Source organism: Rhineura floridana, chromosome 5 (assembly GCF_030035675.1).
Source record: "Rhineura floridana isolate rRhiFlo1 chromosome 5, rRhiFlo1.hap2, whole genome shotgun sequence".
Taxonomy (NCBI): Eukaryota; Metazoa; Chordata; class Lepidosauria; order Squamata; family Rhineuridae; genus Rhineura; species Rhineura floridana.
The window spans coordinates 176270031-176290675 of NC_084484.1; the positions used below are offsets into that span (position 1 = coordinate 176270031).

Below are 20645 nucleotides of genomic sequence, written 5' to 3' on the forward strand. Positions count from 1 at the left end.
CAGCGAGTTCCAAAGTGTAGGTGCTGACACATTAAAAGATCAATGTCTTACAAGTGCAAGAGAAGTATTATGTTGCACCCGTAGCAGAGCCAGCTCTGCAGATCAAAGCAATCAATATATGGGATAAGACAAATAAATTGGTCTCAAAGCTGTTAATATATTAATATACTAATAGTAACATCTTGAACTTCTCCTAGTAACAAATGTCAGCCATTGCAGATCTCTTAAGAGAGGTGTTTCTTTATATCCAATTGTACATGAGAATGTTTCTGAATCTGAACTGAAATGCTTTTTTGTAATCTTGATGTATATACATGTTTACCCAACACCAGCCTCACATGGCCGATCATTGTTGCAACACTGGTGGTCTTTGCTTCTTCCAATATGGTAACATCAGTCCGCCTGTCTTCCCAAGTAATTTGCAGAATTTTCCGGAGGCAGCGTTGGTGGAATCTTTCAAGAAGATGGGAGTGGCGTTTATAGATGGTCCATGTTTCACAGGCGTACAGTAAGGTCGGTAGTATAATGGACCTTACCCTGGAAGACAATCTTACTCGGCCACAAGTGATCGCCAATGAATGAATGAATGGGTGCATGCTTGTGTTGCTGTGATGCGGTCTTGAAGTGCAGGAATCCAGAGTTTTAATTCAGTGTAGGCCTTGAAAGAAGAGTGGTTTACATTCTCACTTTCAACCCTCGGGCTCCTTGCGTGTTGCCTCTAAACAGGCACACACTTCTTGCAGGGCACAACTGGTATATTCCATCTGTCAAGATGATCACAGAGCCCTTTACTTTCCAGAATAGCCAGATCAGAGCCGACTCCAGGTTTAGAAGGGGTCCTTAGCAAAGTGCCTCCCCTTCCCGTGGATTCCCTCCTATCTTGATGGCTCTTGGCAGCTATGGACAGCAGCAACACTCTGACTACCAGGTGGCTGTGGGCTACCATTTAAATTTCCCACAATGCCCCAGGAGCAATACTATGCAGAACACTGTGGAAGTTAAAATGACGGTCCTCAGCTATCTTTTTGTTTTTTTTAAGTAGGGGCAGGGGGACAGAGAAAGTATGAGTGGTGGATCCTGCCAGGGAGTGGGAAACCACATTGATACCACGTTGCACTCATTCAAGGAAATATGGGATATAAATGCAGTAAGTAATTTATTTATTATAAACTTTTATTAGTTAAACTATGGGATTCACTCCTACAAGAAGCAGTGTTGGCTGCCAATCTCAGTGGCTTTAAAAGAGGTTTAGACAAATTCATGGAGGATAAGGCTATCAACGGCTACTAGCCGTGATGGTTATGCTCTCTTTCCACGGTCGGGAGCAGGACGCTTCTGAGTACCAGTTGCTGGAAATTGCAGGAGGGGAGAGTGCTGTTGCGCTCGGGTCCTGCTTGTGGGCTTCCTGTTGGGGCACCTGGTTGGCCACTGTGAGAACAGGATGCTGGACTAGATGGGCCACTGGCCTGATCCAGCACGGATCTTCTTGTGTTCTCGTGTTAATAGATAAATAAATAAAATCTGTCCATTTGCCTGCTGTATCCAGCTGAGGCATCCTGCCAATTCATCTACAGCATTTGGTTGGTTGGTTGGTTTTACAAATTCTGGTCCCATTCCATTGTATAACGACTCTGCGGGGCTTTGTCAGGCATCTATTGCTGGGCAGCTGCCAAGGCCCACAACTGAGCAGGAACCCCCACTGCTGACCCCCAAGACATCCCTGGCCCTGTTCCTTCTCCTCCTTTCTGTTGCAACCTGTTCATCTGCCCTCTACACTGGGCTGGCTCGAGATATTTTGCCTCCTGAGGTAAGATGGCGTCTCCCCCATTGCATGAATAAAGCCGCCCTGACTGGCAGTTGCTTCATCTCTGGTGAGGGGACAGCATCCTGCACTGCACCAGTGGGCAGTTGACTAGCTTAGGGCATGCAGGGCCGGTCTCTCTGCTCCCTATCCCTCAGCATCTGCTGCCTGAGGTGGCTTCCTCTTTCTGCCTGCTGCCCTTCCAGCTTTTTTCTCTGGCCCTCAGGATTCTCCCTAGCCACACCCCCTCCCTAGCCACACCCCCTCTCCCCAGGCCACATCACTAGTATCCTTGAACTCTGACAATACTTTTTGCTCCCCCGGATGAAGGACAGACAGGGGTATGCAAGTGTGTGTAGAAACTAGCCTACTTGTTAGTACAGAGATAAAATTAATGTTTGTTGCTCTGCCAACTTTTGCATCTGGCCCCGCCCCGCACTGACACACGGCCCCTGGAAAGTTGCCCAGAAGGGAATGCGGCCCTTGGGCTGAAAAAAAATGGTTTCCCATCCTGGCCCAATGCTTCAAGCATAGGAGCAGTAAGAAGGGTGAGGAGAAGCATCCTCCCCTAGCCATGCCCTCTCCTGTGCAGTGGTGCAAACTGGGGCATGTTGGGGAGGCCAAGCACATGGGCAATGGCTATGGCAAGCAGAGAGGCCAATGGCTATGGCAAGTAGCTGGACCCACACTCAGGGAGGGCGTCCTCCCCCCGCCCAAGCCTTCCCCCTACAAACCTAGAACCGACACTGACTTGTACCTCCAGCTTCCTGTGCTCCCGGCCACCCACACCCTAACGCTGACAGAGCTAGGCAATTGCTGGGTGGCACTCCTCTGAAGATAGACTTCAAAAACAGGTTCTGCCTGTCAACCAGGACTGAGAAGTTCAAAGGAAGTCCGACCCTCCCACATTGCCTAATTTACAGGCACCCGCTCAGCTATATAATATGCTCTGCTGCTGACATAACAATTCTTTTTTTTTTCTTCCGGACTTGCTGAGGGTTGTTGTATCCAATGTTAGTCTGACTCAGAGGAGACCCATTGAAAATACTGGATATGACTAACTTGGCCCATTCGTTTCAATGGAACTACTCTGAGTAATACTTAGTTCCATACAGTCCTAAGGGATGACCTTGACTAAGTCCTACTCAGAGGAGGCCCATTAATGAACCTAAATTAAGTCATGTATCATCTCTATTAACTTATTTTCTGAGTAGTGTTAGCACTGAATACCACCCCCAGAAGATTTATTTATATAAAACATACAATTTGTTGTTGTTGTTATATGCCTTCAAGTCGACGACTTATGGCGACCCTATGAATCAGTGACATCCAAGAGCATCTGTCATGAACCACCCTGTTCAGATCTTGTAAGTGCAAGTCTTGTTTGGCCTTCCTCTTTTTCTATTCCCTTCTGTTTTTCCCAGCATTATTATCTTTTCTAATGAATCATGTCTTCTCATGATGTGTCCAAAGTATGATAACCTCAGTTTCCTCATTTTAGCTTCTAGTGATAGTTCTGGTTTAACTTGTTCTAACACCCAATTATTTGTCTTTTCCAACACCACATTTCAAATGAGTTGGTTTTTTTCTTATCCTCTCTTTTCACTGTCCAACTTTCACATCCACATATAGAGATCGGGAATACCATGGTCTGAATGATCCCGTGTTCAGTGATGCATCTTTGTATTTGGGGACCTTTTCTAGTTCTCTCATAGCTGCCCTCCCCAGTCCTAGCCTTCTTCTGATTTCTTGACTATTGACTCCATTTTGCTTAATGACTGTGCCAAGGTATTGATAATCCTTGACAAGTTCAATGTCCTCATTGTCCACTTTAAGGTTGTATAAGTCTTCTGTTGTCATTACTTTAGTCTTCTTGACGTTCAGCTATAGTCCTGTTTTTGTGCTTTCCTCTTTAACTTTCATCAGCATTCGTTTGAAATCATTACTGGTTTCTGCTAGTAGTATGGTATCATCTGCATATCTTAAATTATTTATAGTTATCCCTCCAATTTTCACACCTCCTTCATCTTGCTCCAATCCTGCTTTCCATATGATATACTCTGCGTATAGATTAAACAAGTAGGGTGATAAAATACACCCTTATCTCACACCCTTTCCGATGGGGAACCAATTGGTTTCTCCATATTGTGTGTGTCCTCACAGCAGCCTCTTGTGAAGAGTATAGGTTGCACATCAGGACAATCAGATGCTGTGGTACACCCATTTCCTTTAAAGCATTCCATAGTTTCCCATGATCTACACAATCAAGGGCTTTGCTGTAATCTATAAAGCACAGGATGATTTTTTTCTGAAATTCCTTCCTCTGTTCCATTTTCCAACATATGTTTGCGATATGATCTCTGGTGCCTCTTCCCTTTCTGAATCCAGCTAGGACATCTGGCGTTTCTCACTCCGTATATGGTAAGAGCCTTTGTTGTAGAATCTTGAGCATTACTTTACTTGCATGGGATATTAAGGCACATAACAACATACAATAAAACATACAATATAATAGCCTAATATAAAAAAAAACTAGAGGAAAAATGTATCTTAATTTCTTACATTCTAACATGTGGGGCAGAGCTGTGATGGATGATCCTGCCCCATATGGTGCGGGGGGGGGGCACAATCTTTGACAGGGAACCTGCTGTCATATTTTAACTTAAGTCTGTTGGGTGTTATAGTCAGACTCAGAATAGGCCAATGGGTCTACTCTGAATGTTACTAATGTTGGCTTTCACCTATTGATTTCAATGGGTCTATTCCGTGCATGACTTTCTCAGGCACAACCTGATACAGTAATAATAATTGTTAATGCTATTATTTTTATGTTGTTATGTGGCAGGATTTTGTAAGCCTCTTTTGAGTTCACTTGGTGGGTAAAGGCAGTGTTTGTTTTAAAATAAATAAAAAATGTGATTATCAAAAGGAAGAAAGAAATGTGAATTGTTTGTATAACATTTTCTCCTTCCATATGTTTGTTTAAAAGTATTTTGAAGGGTTGGATCACAGGATGACACATTTCAAAAATGATGCAAAACCCTTGCTCACTGTTACAAATATTCTGTAGTAACCAAAGCAAGTGGCAAAACATTGCATGTAATTACATTATCTCTTGATGCCATGATCACATTGGTGGAAGGTTGCCTTTGTCTCAGAGTCCCTGATGTACTCATTAATCCAATCATGATGATATGAGAGCCTTGCCCCCCTTCACCCCACAAACCCAGGATTTCAGGCTGAACAAGAACTGCATGAAAGTTTAAGGAACTGATTGCACAAGTGGTGCCATAAAACAGTATGTCATAGAACAAGCACCTTGGAAATGTAACCTTTGTTTTGAACCAGAAGAAAGTACAGCACATGGCTATGGTCCAAATTAGTTCAAGGGAAATGAACTGATTTAAATCTGCGTACGCCAGTTAAAAAGTAGGAGTTGCAAGCTGATCCGACTGGGCTGCGTATTACGTGGAGTTCAGACCGTTGTTTCATCTAATCCAGTATTGGAGAAAGATTCCCTGCCTGAAACACAGAAGAGTTGATGCAAATCACTGTAGACAATACTGAGCTGGATGGACTAATGGTCTGGTTCAGTATATACCTAAAATTTACATGCCTGCTCTGACTGGCAGTAGCTCTGCAAGATCACAGGGAGCAGTCATTCTCAGCTCTGCTATCTGGAATCATCCTTCTTAAAATTGTGGATTTAACTAAGGACTCTATATATACACTAAGATAATGCTTTTCCACTGAACTATGAACCTTTTCCTATTTTTAAAAAACGTACCATCCTCTTTTCCCCTTTTGCAGGGACTAAGAATTCAGTACCTCTCACATTAAGAGTAAAAATCATGCCCCTAGTCCAGCAAGTCTCTTGTATATTTGGGGACCCCTTGGGAACTTAACATTTTGGCATGGTAGTTGGTTGGGGGGAGACTTTGAACATCACACACAGGAAACACCAGTCCTTGCTGAGTTCTGGTGCTAACCATAGTCTAAAGCAGGGATGGGGAACCCGTGGTCCTTCAGATGTCAGAGCAGTATGCCTCAGGATGCCAGTTGCTGAGAGTCACAAATGGGGAGACTGCTGTTGCACTCAGGTCTTGTGTGCTGGCTTCCCATAGATACCTGGTTGACCACTATGAGAACAGAATGCTGGAACAGATGAGCCACTGGCCAGATCCAGTAGGGCTCTTCTTCACTCCCATCATCCCTGACTGTTGGCCATGAGAGGCTGATGAAAGTTGAAGTCCAACATATACGGGCAGCTGCAAATTCTGCTTCTCTGGCCTAACACTACAATTTCCTCCATCTAGATCAGGGGTTCTTAACCTGGGACCCATGGACCCCTAAGGGCTCCATGGATAGGCTTCAGGGGGTCTGTGAACCATGCCCCCTCCCAAAATAAATTCCCAATGAAATAATATTTATTTATTTATTTATTTATTTAGCGGGTCCATAGCTTTAATCACATTCTAACAGGGGTCACCCCCCCCCAAATGTTAAGAACCACTGCTGTAGATGTAACAGTTGTGTTGAGAATACTGCCCTATCTTGTGAAAAAGTGGGTTTTAAAAAGTGAATTTGGTTGGCTTGCATTTCTTAATTGGCGCCCAGATGCGAGACCTATTGTGAGGTTCCTGGGAGCAGAGTGACCTGCAACAGAATTGTTCTTGCGTTCTGTGTTGTTCCAATGTACGCATGCTGTCTGGATTGTGAAATGGCTAATACCCACTGGAGAGTGTCGGGTTTCAGAAAAAAATCAGTAGAGAGTGCATCCACAGGATCAAGCGCTCTGAGAATCCCATCCTATGCAGCAAGAACAATACAAAGGCTCCCCTCACAAGAAAGGGACCTCTCTGTAACATACCTGCAGGCCTTGTCTAGGAACCTTTCTGTTGCCATCCGCGTTATCTGTCTCCCTCAAAAAAGAGACAGTGGGAGCATGTTTGTTTTGTGTGCATTAGGAACATGTCGTATTTAGCACACGCCCACTGCCTCTGTCTAACAAAACTATTCAAACGCTGGATATTGCACATGCACACATACATATACACAAGAACATACAATATATACCTGCTGAACTTAAAAAAAAAAAGTTACTTGCTTTAAGTCTTTTGATTTGGCTTAGGTTTCATAAGGTTTCATTTAGTACATTAGCAGGAGTCAAAAGACCAGGTTGGGTGTGTTTTATTTTGAATGATGGTCCCCTGGCTTTCCCTTCTCAAGTTGAATTCTTCTGGGAGTGTAACTGGCCTGTTACCTTGTCAGTACACTCTGTCGCTCTCTCTCTTGCTAAAAATATGTGACATTCCTTCATTAACAGATTAGATGAAGCATCAAGCAACAATTCTACATGCAGGTCTCATGCTCAGGAGGACTTCATGGCAACCCCAACACATTTCGAATCTCAGCAACTCAGTCTGAGGATATTACTGCAATACCATCATGCAGCCGAACATTTTTCTGAATTGGCTACACGCTTGTTATTTCGACAAGCAAAGGGTGGCATTCACTGCTGGTCCTACTCAGAGCAGACCTATTGAATAGCCATGCCTAGCTGAGGTTCATTCATTTCCATGGGTCTACTCTGCGTAGGACTTAGTTGAATAAACCCCAATGTGTGTAGAAGGAGGGCTTGAGTATTTCACAAGCCTCCATAAGGAGGGCTAGTCAGTGGAAGACCAGTCAGCCACTCAGCACCAAGGATACCAAGTGGGTTTTGTTTTGTGCTCTTAAGTGCAGTGCTTTATTGTTCTCTGTATGAACTCAACTCTCAGCTCTTCCCTTCTTTCCCTAATTACAAACTGTGAGTAGCTTTTAGCTGTTTCCTACTCCCTCCCCTCAGCTGGAGGAATGGCATCTTCTTCAAGCTCGAATGGGCATCATAATCCAAACGCAGAAGAGAGATTCCCAGCTATCAGGAGTCCACCATCTGTCTAGCTCCCATCTTAGACTATTAGCAAGAAATCATTTTTACAAATGATTTCTCAGTACAAGTCCATTCCCTCTCTCATGTGCCTTCACTTAAAAAGTTGTTTAGACATGCATCCTGCCGTATACAGGGGGCCAAGATAGTACACGAACTTTTATCAGGGTCTTCAACATGAAGCTATTTGAACACTTCAGGTTGTATTCCACCTTGATATATTATTATGAAAGTGCAGTATATACATAAATAAATAAGTAAACCACAATGTGTTATATGATCCTAAGTGTTATCATTAATCTATTAATTTTGTTCTATTTACACCCTGCTCTTCCTCCAGTGAATGAAGAGCCTCTTTCCTTCCTTCAGCCGGAGGAGAGTCACTTTCTCCAAACTCTGATGGGCATCACATTCCAAAAGCTAGAGAGAGATCCCTAGCTATCAAGAGACCACTTTCTCTTATTAGCTGCCACTAATGAAATATCAGGTCCCCAGGCTGTATTCCATCCAAGCCCTGCTCAGGATCAGGCCCTCTTAGCTTCAGCAGGTGCATGTGTCTGCAGACCATTTCCATAATCACCAGCGCCTGCTTCCTACATGGCTCCCCACCCACCCCACTCTGTCTTCACAACAACTCTGTGAGGCGGGTTGGACTGAGATGGTGACCCCCGTGGGCTTCATTGCTGAGCGGCAATTTCAATCTGGGTTTCCCCAGTCCTAGTCCAACATGCTGACTGTTGTGCTTCTTCTGGAGGAAGAACAGGATAGAAATTCAATAGATAAATAACCACCACACCAGGATGGAGAACCTCAGGTCTAGGGGCCAAATGCAGCTGTCTAGGGTTCTCTCTCTAGCCCCATGGTCTCTTCCCAGGCCACACCCCTCTCTCTAAGCCACACCCCTCTCTCTAAGCCACACCCCTCTCTCCAGGCCACACCCTCCTTGAGTGTTTTTTGCCTGGCTGGGATGGGTCATTGAAGTCTGAAAATGCCTCTTGCTTGCCTAGATGGAGGTGCAAGTGTGTATGGAAACTAACCTACTATGTTTGTTGTTGTTATGTGCATTCAAGTCAATTACAACTTATGGTGACCCTATGAATCAGTGACCCCCAAGAGCATCTGTTATAAACCACCCTGTTCAGATCTTGTAAGTTCAGGCCTGTGGCTTCCTTTATGGAGTCAATCCATCTCTTGTTTGGCCTTCCTCTTTTCCTACTCTCTTCTGTTTTCCCCAGCATTATTGTCTTTTCTAGTGAATCCTGTCTTCTCATGATGTGTCCAAACTATGATAACCCCAGTTTCATCATTTTGGCTTCTAGTGACAGTTCTGGTTTAATTTGTTCCAACACCCAATTATTTGTCTTTTTCACAGTCCTCTGCCTACTGTTGCCATTTGAGCCTGCCCACCACTGTGACCCCCAGATGATTTCCCAGAAGTAAATGTGGTCCTTGGGCTGAACTCCCCCCCACTCCTGCCCTACACCACATGTGTGCACGCGTGCTTGTTAATGTAGAACAGCCGGAACATGAACCTAAATATCGATTTTATCCTCACAACAATCCTGTGAGGTAAGTTAGGTTTAAAGTGTCTGACACAAGGTCATTTGGGACACACTGTTATTTACAGAGGTGTGTGAGTAAGTGCGTGAGAGTTGTCCACTGTGGACCACATTTCATGCATCTGACAAGCTTATATGCCACAATAAATGTCTAAAGCCACACACCCTTCATTACTCCTGAGCCATTATTTGATCCCTAGAACAGTTGTCCCACGACTGTTCATCCTCAGATCTTTGTCTGAAATCTTGCCATCCCAAGACAGACTCTCAGAAATACTTACATCTGCATAATGTGCTCAGGGAAAACCCACCCAAGCGGCAACTCATCACAGGCTACCCCACTACAGTGACACAAAGAGAGCACCCTGCATCTTCAAGAGCTGTCACTGACAGCCAAGCATGAAACCAGCTCTGAAGTATAAAATTCTCAGGGCCCAACACAGAAAAAAGAAGCCATAGGAACACTGTGCAAGGAGCATTGTCTTTTAGAGAACCAAGAGGGCGAGATTCTATGTGATTTTGAATTGCCCAACAGATCCTTGATGTGTTTATTGCGGATGCTCTGAAGCTTCAAGACACTGGAACAATTGTTCCATTTCTGCATTTCTTTTTCTAAACCTGGCATACAGTCCTGGATTTCTGTTTTAATCCAGGAATGCTAGTCACCGTGGTTTTGTTGGTGTTTTTTTGTTTAGTTTGCCAAAATGTGGCAGATGCATTTCCTAAATTAGAAAATCCACAGTAGGACAATGTATCTTGATTAGGACCAACCAAAATCCCTCCATGGTTGGAGGAAGTATGCTTCTGAAAATCAGTTGCTGGAAGCCACGAGAGGAGAGAGTGCTCTTGCACTCATGTCCTGCTTGAGTGCTTTCCGTAGGCATCTGGTTGGCCAGTGAGAACAGGAGGCTGGACTAGATGGGCCACTGGCCAAACCCTGAAGGTTCTTCTTCTGCTCTTGTGTCATCCTGCTGTGGCCAATACATCTATGCTTCTTAAATTAGAGACATTTACATGGCTGGCTTAAGACATTTGCTGCCCAAGATGAAAGGCAAGATGCCTCCACAATGCTCCCTGCATTCCACCTACAAAGTTCCAAACCCCAAAAAACTGACTCAGAGGCCACATCCATCCACACTACACATTTGTATCACTGTCATTCCACTTTAACAGTCATGGCTTTCTCCAATGAATCCTAGGAACCGTGGTTGGTTAAGGGTGTTGAAGAGTTGTGAGGAGACTCCCATTCCCCTTACAGAGCTATAATTCCCAGACTGGTTTAACAATCAATCGCTCTTCCTGGGGAACTGTGGGAATCGCAGCTCTGCGAGATTAAGGACACCTATCACAGCACCCTTCACAAACTACAGTTCCCAGGATTCTTTGGGGGAAGCCATGACTATTTAAAGTGGAATAATAGTGCTTTAAATGACCTAGAATTAGGAGTGAGCAGTCAAGTGGCCAAGTTTGCTGACGACACTAAATTGTTCAGGGTTGTTAAAACAAAAAGGGATTGCGAAGAGCTCCAAAAAGACCTCTCCAAACTGAGTGAATGGGCAGAAAAATGGCAAATGCAATTCAATATAAACAAGTGTAAAATTATGCATATTGGAGCAAAAAATCTGAATTTCACATATACGCTCATGGGGTCTGAACTGGCGGTGACCGACCAGGAGAGAGACTTCGGGGTTGTAGTGGACAGCACGATGAAAATGTCGACCCAGTGTGCGGCAGCTGTGAAAAAGGCAAATTCCATGCTAGCGATAATTAGGAAAGGTATTGAAAATAAAACAGCCGATATCATAATGCCGTTGTATAAATCTATGGTGCGGCCGCATTTGGAATACTGTGTACAGTTCTGGTCGCCTCATCTCAAAAAGGATATTATAGAGTTGGAAAAGGTTCAGAAGAGGGCAACCAGAATGATCAAGAGGATGGAGTGACTCCCTTATGAGGAAAGGTTGCAGCATTTGGGGCTTTTTAGTTTAGAGAAAAGGCGGGTCAGAGGAGACATGATAGAAGGTATAAAATTATGCATGGCATTGAGAAGGTGGATAGATAAAAGTTTTTCTCCCTCTCTCATGATACTAGAACTCGTGGACATTCAAAGAAGCTGAATGTTGGAAGATTCAGGACAGACAAAAGGAAGTACTTCTTTACTCAGTGCATAGTTAAACTATGGAATTTGCTCCCACAAGATGCAGTAATGGCCACCAGCTTGGATGGCTTTAAAAGAAGATTAGACAAATTGATGGAGGACAAGGCTATTAATAGCTACTAGCCATGATGGCTGTGCTCTCCTACCCTAGTCAGAGGCAGCATGCTTCTGAAAAACAGATGCCGGAAGCCTCAGGAGGGGAGAGTGTTCTTGCACTCAGGTCCTACTTGCGGGCTTCCCCCAGGCACCTGGTTGGCCACTGTGAGAACAGGATGCTGGACTAGATGGGCCACTGGCCTGATCCAGCAGGCTCTTCTTATGTTCTTATATAGTGTGAATGTGGCCTAACTTCAACAGTAGTGTTGGGACAACATCCTCTGCTCTACAGGCCAGCTTAGGGGACTCTGGAAGAATGGAGAGAAGGTGGCATCTGCCACCTGAGGCAACCGTCTCACTCAGCGTAATGGTAGGGCTGGCTCTGGTAAACCTGACCCTTTCTCCAAACCTCTGTTTATCTTTTTAAGTGTTTACATTTTTTAAAGTATCTAACTGGTGCAAAGGTTTTCAGTGTGCAATCCCAATTTATCTCTGTAAAATTCTCCAGAGTAGTGCAGATTTTATTTTGTCAGCTTCCATGTGACACAATTCACTTTCAGACGACAAGTAAACTTCTCAGTATCATCCTTATTTGGTCTAGGTGATTAATTAATCTGGTCCCTGTTCTCTCAGGGATTGTAAACTTTGCGAAGTAAGCAATCTAAGTGGTGAACCAGAGGCCCAGGTCTCATTTGTCATAGACGCAAGCTCTCTTGGGAGTCAGCGTCTGGCTTTTCAAAATGATTGTTTACTGAGAGGAAGGATGAGTCAGATTGGCTAATAACCCTGGTGCATGTGTTCCTGAGTCAAGCTGCAGAGAGTAAGGATAATGGAGGACAGTCACAATGGACAATTTGGCCTTTTGAACTGATCTGGTGAGAAGGATTATGTAGAATATTGAAGCAGGGTGTTTTTATTGAGGAAGGGCCATAGCCCAGTGGTAGAGCATCTGCGCTGCAGTCAGTAGGGCCCATGTTCAATCCCTGGTATCTCCATCTTGGGCAGGGAGAGAACCCTGTCTGAAACCCTGGATAGCCTCTGCCAGTCAGAGTAAACAACACTGAGCTAGATGGACCAATGGTCTGACTCAGTAGAAGGCAACTTCCTCTGTTCCTATCCACATTCATTTGCCAGACCTGAAGCAAGATCTAAATGGACATATAAAAAGGATCATCCTCAGAAAAATTCCAGTATAACCAGGACTATGGATCTTTCAGGGCAGCCTAAACTGCCTTCCAGAGGTGTTGTTAGGAGAAAGTGGGAAGGATGAGAGGTTAAATATGAATTCTGCCCTGTGCTCCTTGGAAAAAGGATGAGCTAAAGCAGGGAGGAGTAACTGGGCAGGTGTGATGGACACATGTAAGAAAAAGCACATCATCATGCCTACTATGTGGCAATGACTGACAACATTTTGCCGCCATCATTGTATCCTCAAGTAGCCATCCTATAGATCACCTGCTCTGTCTGCCAGGAAATCTCCCCAGATTCCATCAGTCTCTGGGAGTGTGACAATGGGGTGAACTCCATCCCACCTATTTCCAGGCCACCACCCTCCCCACATGGAGCAAAGACTAGACTGAAGGTGTGCCCCACTCCGTGTGTTTTGGACTGATGACCGTTTGAGACAAGCCCAGCATTGCCATGGAGGCCATCATCTCCTGAGCCGGACCTGAGGCTGCCTTAGTATGGACGTTGAAGTCACCCCAAAAGAGAGAGAGAGAGAGAGAGAGAGAGAGAGAGAAAGAGAGAGAGAGAGAGAGAGAGAGAGAACTCCTATGGGCTACAGCAACACCTGCCTCCTGCCCCTCCAGTCTGTGCTGATGTTGTATGGAGTACCCTGGTGGGCAGATCTGAGCTGTCCAGTTCCCACTATCCAGATACGTGCCAGGTCAGCCCGTTCTTTCCTGATCAACTCATGGATCAGCATGGTTTTATTAGACCGACCTGGCATTCAGTGGTAGAACCACCAGACTGTCAGGGGTAGTGCTAGAGCACCCAAGTGTCAATAATCGGGGAGACCCCCAGAGAAGGATCCCAGGCACAAGAGCCTATCATCAACCCTCCCACGTCTCCTTCTACCATGCCTGCCCTCCCCTCGATCACTGAGATGGACTGCCCGACAACCTCCTCCTCCAGTATTCTCCCCCCAAGAAACATGCTTCATTTACTCTGTTGCTGGATTGCTTGTGTTTTAACTGAATTGCACCCTGTCCCGAGAGCTTAAGATGAAGGGCTGGATAAAAGCATGCTTATTAAAGGAATAATAACCTCTGGCCCTCCGGGTATTGCTGGACTGCAATTCTCATCGCTCCCAGCTAGTGTGGTCATTTGTTAGGGATGATGGGAACTGTAGTTCAATTAACATACAGAGGGCTACAGGTTAGCCTTATTCAGTTCAAAGGGCGATTGTTTAATCTAGAGCAGCCTTTCCCAACCTTTGGGTCCCCAGATGTTGTTGGACTACAACTCCCATCAGCATGGCGAATGGTCAGGAATGATGGGAATTGTAGTCCAGCAACATCTGGGGACCCAAAGGTTGGGACAGGCTGATCTAGTTTGGAAAAGTTACTTTTTTGAACTACAACTCCCATCAGCCCCAGCAACTGGATTGGTCTGATAGGAGTTGTAGTTCAAAAAAAGTAACTTTTCCAAGCTCTGGTTTAATCATTAATCTTAACTGGGTTGGATCCAGAGAAAAACACACACTATGGGGCAAGCAGATACTGGCTTCCTTGCCCCCTCCTTCCCCTGAGGGTTGAGGAACCCTGATGAATGGGGAACATAGGAAGCTGCTTTATACCAAATCAGACTGTTTGCCCATCTTGTTCAGTGTTGTCCGCAGTGACTGGGTGAGGCTATCCAGGGTTTCAGACAGAGGTTTCTCTCGTTCCTACCTGGAGATTCTTGGGATTGAATTGGGTGCCTTCTACATGCAAAGCAGATGCTTTGCCGCTGAGCGATGGCCCTTCCCGGAGTGGCGGCTGTCCCCCAAAGCCAAGCGGAGGCAACTTCCAGGAGCAGGAACACACTGGAGCCCTGCCACAACTGCTGGCTTTGTTATTTCACTAGCTATTGTTCACTGTCAGACATATTCTTGTGATCATAATAGCAACTTGCTTTTTTAAAAAAAATAAAAAAAGAAACAGCTGAGGTTCTCAGGAAGCCAAATTCCACATTCTGTGCTCTTGCAACACACACAGGCCAGAGTGTAACTTTTGAATTTGTAGGAACACTTCCAAAAGGAATTGCATCATCCACATTGTACTATATTGAAGTAATATCAAAATTGGCCTGCATGCAAGTACGCTTTTAAAGGTCAGGTTGGGGTATGCGCTGCAGTAAAATGCTTGACGGGGAGTTTGGTTTTCCACGCAGATGCTGTGGCTAAATGGTTAGCAGCCACAACTATGTTCTGAGGCTTGTGTGGGTCTACAGCCCAGTGGCAGATGCCAAGGGCTGGCTTCAGTCCTTGGAATCTCCTGCTCAAAAGGATCTTTGGCCCTTTGGAGAGGTCCTGCATTCAAGGTGAGCATACTGGGTGAGACGGACAGATTGCCCGAGACAGCTCCCAATACCTGTGTGTCCTCAAGCACCATAAGCATACTGTACATGGAAGTAAATCCTATTGTGGCCAGTAGGACTTCTGCATAAATGTGTTTCTGCTCAGCGGACACAGTAGATAACTACAGTCCTCTTTCTGTGATTGTGTAATCAGCAAACATTAGTTGCTGGGAAAATGCTTTGGCAGGGAACGAGGTTATTGGCTATATTAACAGCCTGAGCCTTTGGATTTGCACAAATGCATCAAGCCCAATGGAACTGTGTCTTAACATGTTGCGTGTACAAAACACAAGATCACAAGCTGCCAGGGAATTATGGCAGATGCTAATTCTTCATAAGATGTCATCGAAGGCAGCTGCTGGGTGGTAGAGATGCAAAGTCCTTCCTGACCTCTCCCAGATGTGTCTTGATTGGCCCAGGAAGGAATGGGATAATTTGATGTCACCAAACAAACAGCAAGGTGGATAGCATTATCCATGGGTACTGGCTGACGGAACCAATGAGCCACAGTAGCTGTGGCCATGCAGAACCCAACGTAGCAAATGGGCAGAAAGTACACTTTTTTCTTCACTGGAACCTCCAAATCTATAGGGAACATACGCATTCACATATATAGTACTTATGAAAAATGTGAGTGTACCATTTAGCTGAGGTGCCAGAGGCTAACCCAGCATAAACTGGGCAAACAAAAATCCTACTTTAGCTCTAAATTCACTAAGCACCCCTTTTGGCGAGCCACTATCTTTCAACCTTCCATCTACAACATTTTATTTATTACATTTATACCCCGCCTTTTCTTTTCATGATTGAAACCCAAGGCGGCTCACATATGCTTCCCAGGCAGTCTCCCATCCAGGCACTGACCAGATCTGACCTTGCTTAGCTTCAGCAGGGTGCTGGCTTCATGCACCTGGTAACTCTGTCCTACTTTATGGGGCTGCTGGGATGTTGCATGTGAAGGTTTTCTGCAATAGAGAAATGCTGAAAATTAAGTCCTACCCATAACTCATTCAATCTGCGGGAACAGCAGGGCCAAGGCAGAAAAAAAGGAGACATATCCCACGACAACATTCTTTCTGCTTTTGCCAATCTGGTGCCCTTGATGCTTTGGACTACAAGCAAACTGCAGTCTGAAGATTTTCTCGCTGCATAGGGGTAATATTGGGCTGCAAAACACTGGGCATATTGCACACTATAATAAATTTCCCTAAAAAAAACCACCACTCTGTGGCCCTATCCATTTTTGAGGGCAGTGAGACATGTACTCAAGCCGAGGAATCATTGGATAGGGGGAGCCTTTCTCTTCCTTCCCCGAGGGCTGTAACTGCATGAAAGTCATGTTACCAGCTAAGGTACAGCTTTTAGATCTTTTGCCAGAGGCGAAGAAACACAATCTTCCTCCACAATTCATCGCCAAACTCCACTTCCTGCTGGCATCCCAACACAACTGAGCATCTGTATCAGGGGTAAAGAACCTGTAGGTCTTTGGATGTGGCTGAAATACAGCTCCTATCCAGAGCTTGGAAAAGTTACTTTTTTGAACTACAACTCCCATCAGCCCCAGCCAGCAAGGCCACTGGATTGGGCTGATGGGAGTTGTAGTTCAAAAAAGTAACTTTTCCAAGCTCTGCATAACCCCTGCCTATAGGTCATGCTGGCTGGGTCTGGTGAGCAGTTGGTGTCCAACATCATCTAGACAGCCACAGGTTCCCCCGCACCATTTACACAGTGCCTTGATGTTCCAAGTGCCCTGTGCAATGTTGCAACCTTTACAGGTGGGTCTGCAGTGCACAGAGAGGTATCCTGGTACTCAGCACCTCCCCTCCATTCCTGGGAAAGCTATACAACTTTCCCGTTTGTGAGAAACATTTGCTACCCAAAGCATGCATGGTGACATACGTGGAAAGCCGGGGCCATTCCAACATTTGTCTACGCCAGTCTGCTCCTTTGCTCTGAAAACAATTGTGTGGGGGTGCACCCGCTTTCCCATCATCCACGCAGAAGGCCTGTGCGCAATCTTCCCGCTACTTGGTCACATTCAATTCCTTGCTGTTTTCTCTAACGGAGTGCCTCACTCTCTCCCCCTGCTGGATGGAGAATGTGCTGCATGGATCCAGACTTCAGCTAAAAAGCTTATGAGCCACCAAACTACTAATGAACTTTCCAGAGTGACAACCTTAGGTCGGTCTGCACCAGTGGCAGCTTTGAAAAGCAAGTCAGCTTATTTAGGCTTTATCTTGATTTCCCAGTCCTGTTGCCCTATTTGCATTACAGGAAGCGGTTCCTGGGCCTCCAAAGCACTGGCGTGGTGGGCTTTTAGGCTGAAAAGACACAAGATTAGTATTAGTGTAGTCGCAGCAGCCTCCCAAGTACAGAAAAGGAAAAAGATATGAAGTTACACAGGCTTGTTTAAGATAACAAGCTCTCTTTCCCAGCTAAGTCACGGATTTCAATTTTCCTGTATAAGCTATTAATGCCTTTTATGAGTCACTTTAAAATGCTGATGCTCCCCAATACAGTTTTCACCCATCCCTGCCCCCCAAAGGGTTTTTGCCTTGAAGAGCAAGTGGCCCAACAGAACAGGCGGGCAAGATGTTTGCCTACCAGGGAAATTGATTGTGAAAGAACTCCACCTGTTGAATTAATACCAATGTAGATCTTCAAAGGCAAAGCCTGGTGGGAGAACAGACCACTACACCCCCTCCAAAAATGTATCTGTCTATCTACATCTGGAATGCAACCAGAAGGGGCCACAGCTCAATGCCAAACCACCCGATTTGCATGCAAAAGTTTCCAGGCCCAAAGGCTCAGGTAGTTGGTGACCGTTTTTCCCATCTGAGGAGCTGGAAAGCTGCTGCTAATACAGCTTCTCTTCAGGCCATGCCTTTTAAATGCTGTTCTCAACTTGCTCATTCTTAATACATCCCCCCCCCAATATAGCTAAGGACTGCACCACATGCCAGAATGGTGACATCTACAGTCTCTGCATTTATAGCCCAATCCCAAATGCATTTGACTACATATTACACACAAGTAAAAATATTCAATGGGTTGAATTCAGCGAAGTACTTCTCAGAGTAGACCCACTGAAGTTAATGAACCTACATTAGTCACGTCCATTAACTTCAGCAGGTCTACTCTGTTGGACTAGCATTGACTACCATCAATGACTCTCTTCTTTTGACGAAAAGCCATTCTGAAGGGGGCAATTAGAGGGAGCAGCAACAGGGATGAGTAACCCTTTTCCTGATCCTGTCCACGCTCCTCCTAAAGCAGCCAAGAGGTAAGCAGACTTCACACACACACACATTTGGAACGCTGCTTGCAGGAAAACCCGCCGCTTAGGGGGTAGTTGAAGCAGTAAAGTTAGGCGGGCTTTAAAGCGCCACAACATTCTATGCAGTCTATGTGGCTACCCCACCGGGACATTGTCCACTCCAAGCAGCTTCTCACGCAAAACAGAGGCTCCCATGTATGCACTCAGCCATTTGCTCCCATCTCCTCTTGGGCTTTTCCATTCTTTCTTGCAATTCAGCTACTTGACTTTGCATCCACTGCTCTGCTGCCAAGGCCCCACAGGGGCTGTCGTTCCAACATCACACTTGCCAGCCTTGGGACAGGAACAAGCTTTAAAGCACCTTAATTCAAAGGTCCACAAACATTTCGCACAAACTGGACTCCCTCCTGTGACACAGTGGGACGTGCTTTAAGCCAACCTTCCCCAACTTGTGGTTTTCTGGATTTTGTTGGGACAACTCCCATCATCCCCGAACATTGGCCACACTGGCTGGGACCAATGGGAATTAGGAGTTAAAAACATCTGGCAGGTGCCATGTTGGAGAAGACTGCTATAGGCTGAAATCAGCAACATGCTTTCAAACAACCTTAAGAGGCTGCTGGATCAAGCCAGTGGCCTATCTAGTCCAGCATCTTGTTCTCACAGTGACCAACCAGATCCCTATGGGAAGCCCACAAGCAGGACGCAAGAGTAACACTCTCCCCTCCTGGGGTTTCCAGCAACTGACATTTCCTCAAGGAAAGGCTATTATTGTATCTGCTTCAAAGGTAGAAGGATGGTACCAGGACTTTCTTGGGGACTGCAAAAAGGAGCCCTTGGCGTATTGGTGTATGGAAAAATGGAAATGGATTGCCTTCAAATCAATTCAGACTTATGGCGACCCTATGAATAGGGTTTTCATGGTAAGCGGTATTCAGAGGGAGTTTACCATTGCCTTCCTCTGAGAGGCAGTGACTGGCCCAAGGTTACCCAGTGAGCATCAGGGCTGTGTGGGGATTCAAACCCTGGTCTCCCAGGTTGTAGTCCAACACCTTACCACTACACCACACTGGCTCTCACGGTGTAAGGAAAAGAACTGTGAAAAGTGGCAGGTTGAGAAATGAAACCACTATTTCACTCAACAAATGTTGTAGCTAAAACATTGACAGTTGCCCATGTTTGCTACACATTAAAATCAATCCCTACTAGTATTTGTTTGCAGAGCATTACATTAGTTACCTGGCTAAAATCCACCCTCTGTCTCAGGAATAAGGAACTGGTAGTCTTCACCATCTTAGTGGGAATCGAGCTCTCATCAGGCCAAGCCAATACGGCCATTGACCAAGGATGATGGAAAGGAAGCATAGCCCAGTAATGTATGGAGGGATGAAGCTTCCCCACTCCTGCTGTGTATAATGGATCCAATGAAACCATACGCTCTCCAGCATTGTTGATGTACACTTGTAAGTTAAGTGGGCAAGTCAGCAGCAATGAATTACTCAAATCTACAGAAGCAACACCAGTGGCATGGATAAAGCTAAGCAAAAACACTGTTCTGGAAACTGAAGGAGACTGGAGAAAAGTCATCTGGAAATTAGATTCAGCACATTTTTGGTTCCAAGGCATAATACTGTACAACAAGAAATGCAGATTTAGAAAAGCAATTCCCATCTGTCAAGATTGTTTACGAGATCTGGCCAAAGCAGGTGGCATATTTATACTGTAGGGCCTACTTACTAGCCCTTTGCATTCCAGCGTTCCGCTAATGTGGCAGCTTTCAATTAGGAGAAATTCCCCATTTTAAAGCTGTTTTTGTGGCATTTTGCAGCATTTTCACGCAACGCACCCCATTATACTCAATGGGTTCCGCTTTACAGCAATTTCCGCTTTACGGCAGCAGTCCAGAATGGAGCCTGCCGTATAAGTGGGGCCCACCTGTATGGTAAATGCAAGACCTGGATAACCTGTAATTACTTGGGATTTACTTCTACATAAGCTTATGATCACTATGTAATGACAGCAAGTCCAATTAAGAATGAGTTGAAAATAAGTATGCAAAATCATCTCATTTTTTAAATCTCTAGAATGCCTACTCCCCAGTTTGTTCATACAATCTCACTGATCTATAGATTAAATAGATGCTTTATACAGTATTCAGACACCTAAATATAATCAGAGTCAGGGACATATTTTTAACCTTGTCACCACTGCCTTCTCTTGCAGATGCAATTTTAAAAGATTGTAAAGAGTCTCATCTGTAGGTG

The 20645-nt window shown here is 45.1% G+C and overlaps 1 long non-coding RNA gene across 1 annotated transcript; it reads right to left on the reverse strand.

Annotated features, from left to right (window-relative positions):
- Positions 1-14437: 14437 nt before the first annotated feature.
- Positions 14438-20633, reverse strand: LOC133385594 (uncharacterized). Its single transcript, XR_009762918.1, has 3 exons — positions 19621-20633; positions 17004-17425; positions 14438-16069 (listed from the first exon to the last, which is right to left on the reverse strand). It is a non-coding gene; the product is annotated as an uncharacterized LOC133385594 (long non-coding RNA).
- Positions 20634-20645: the final 12 nt, after the last annotated feature.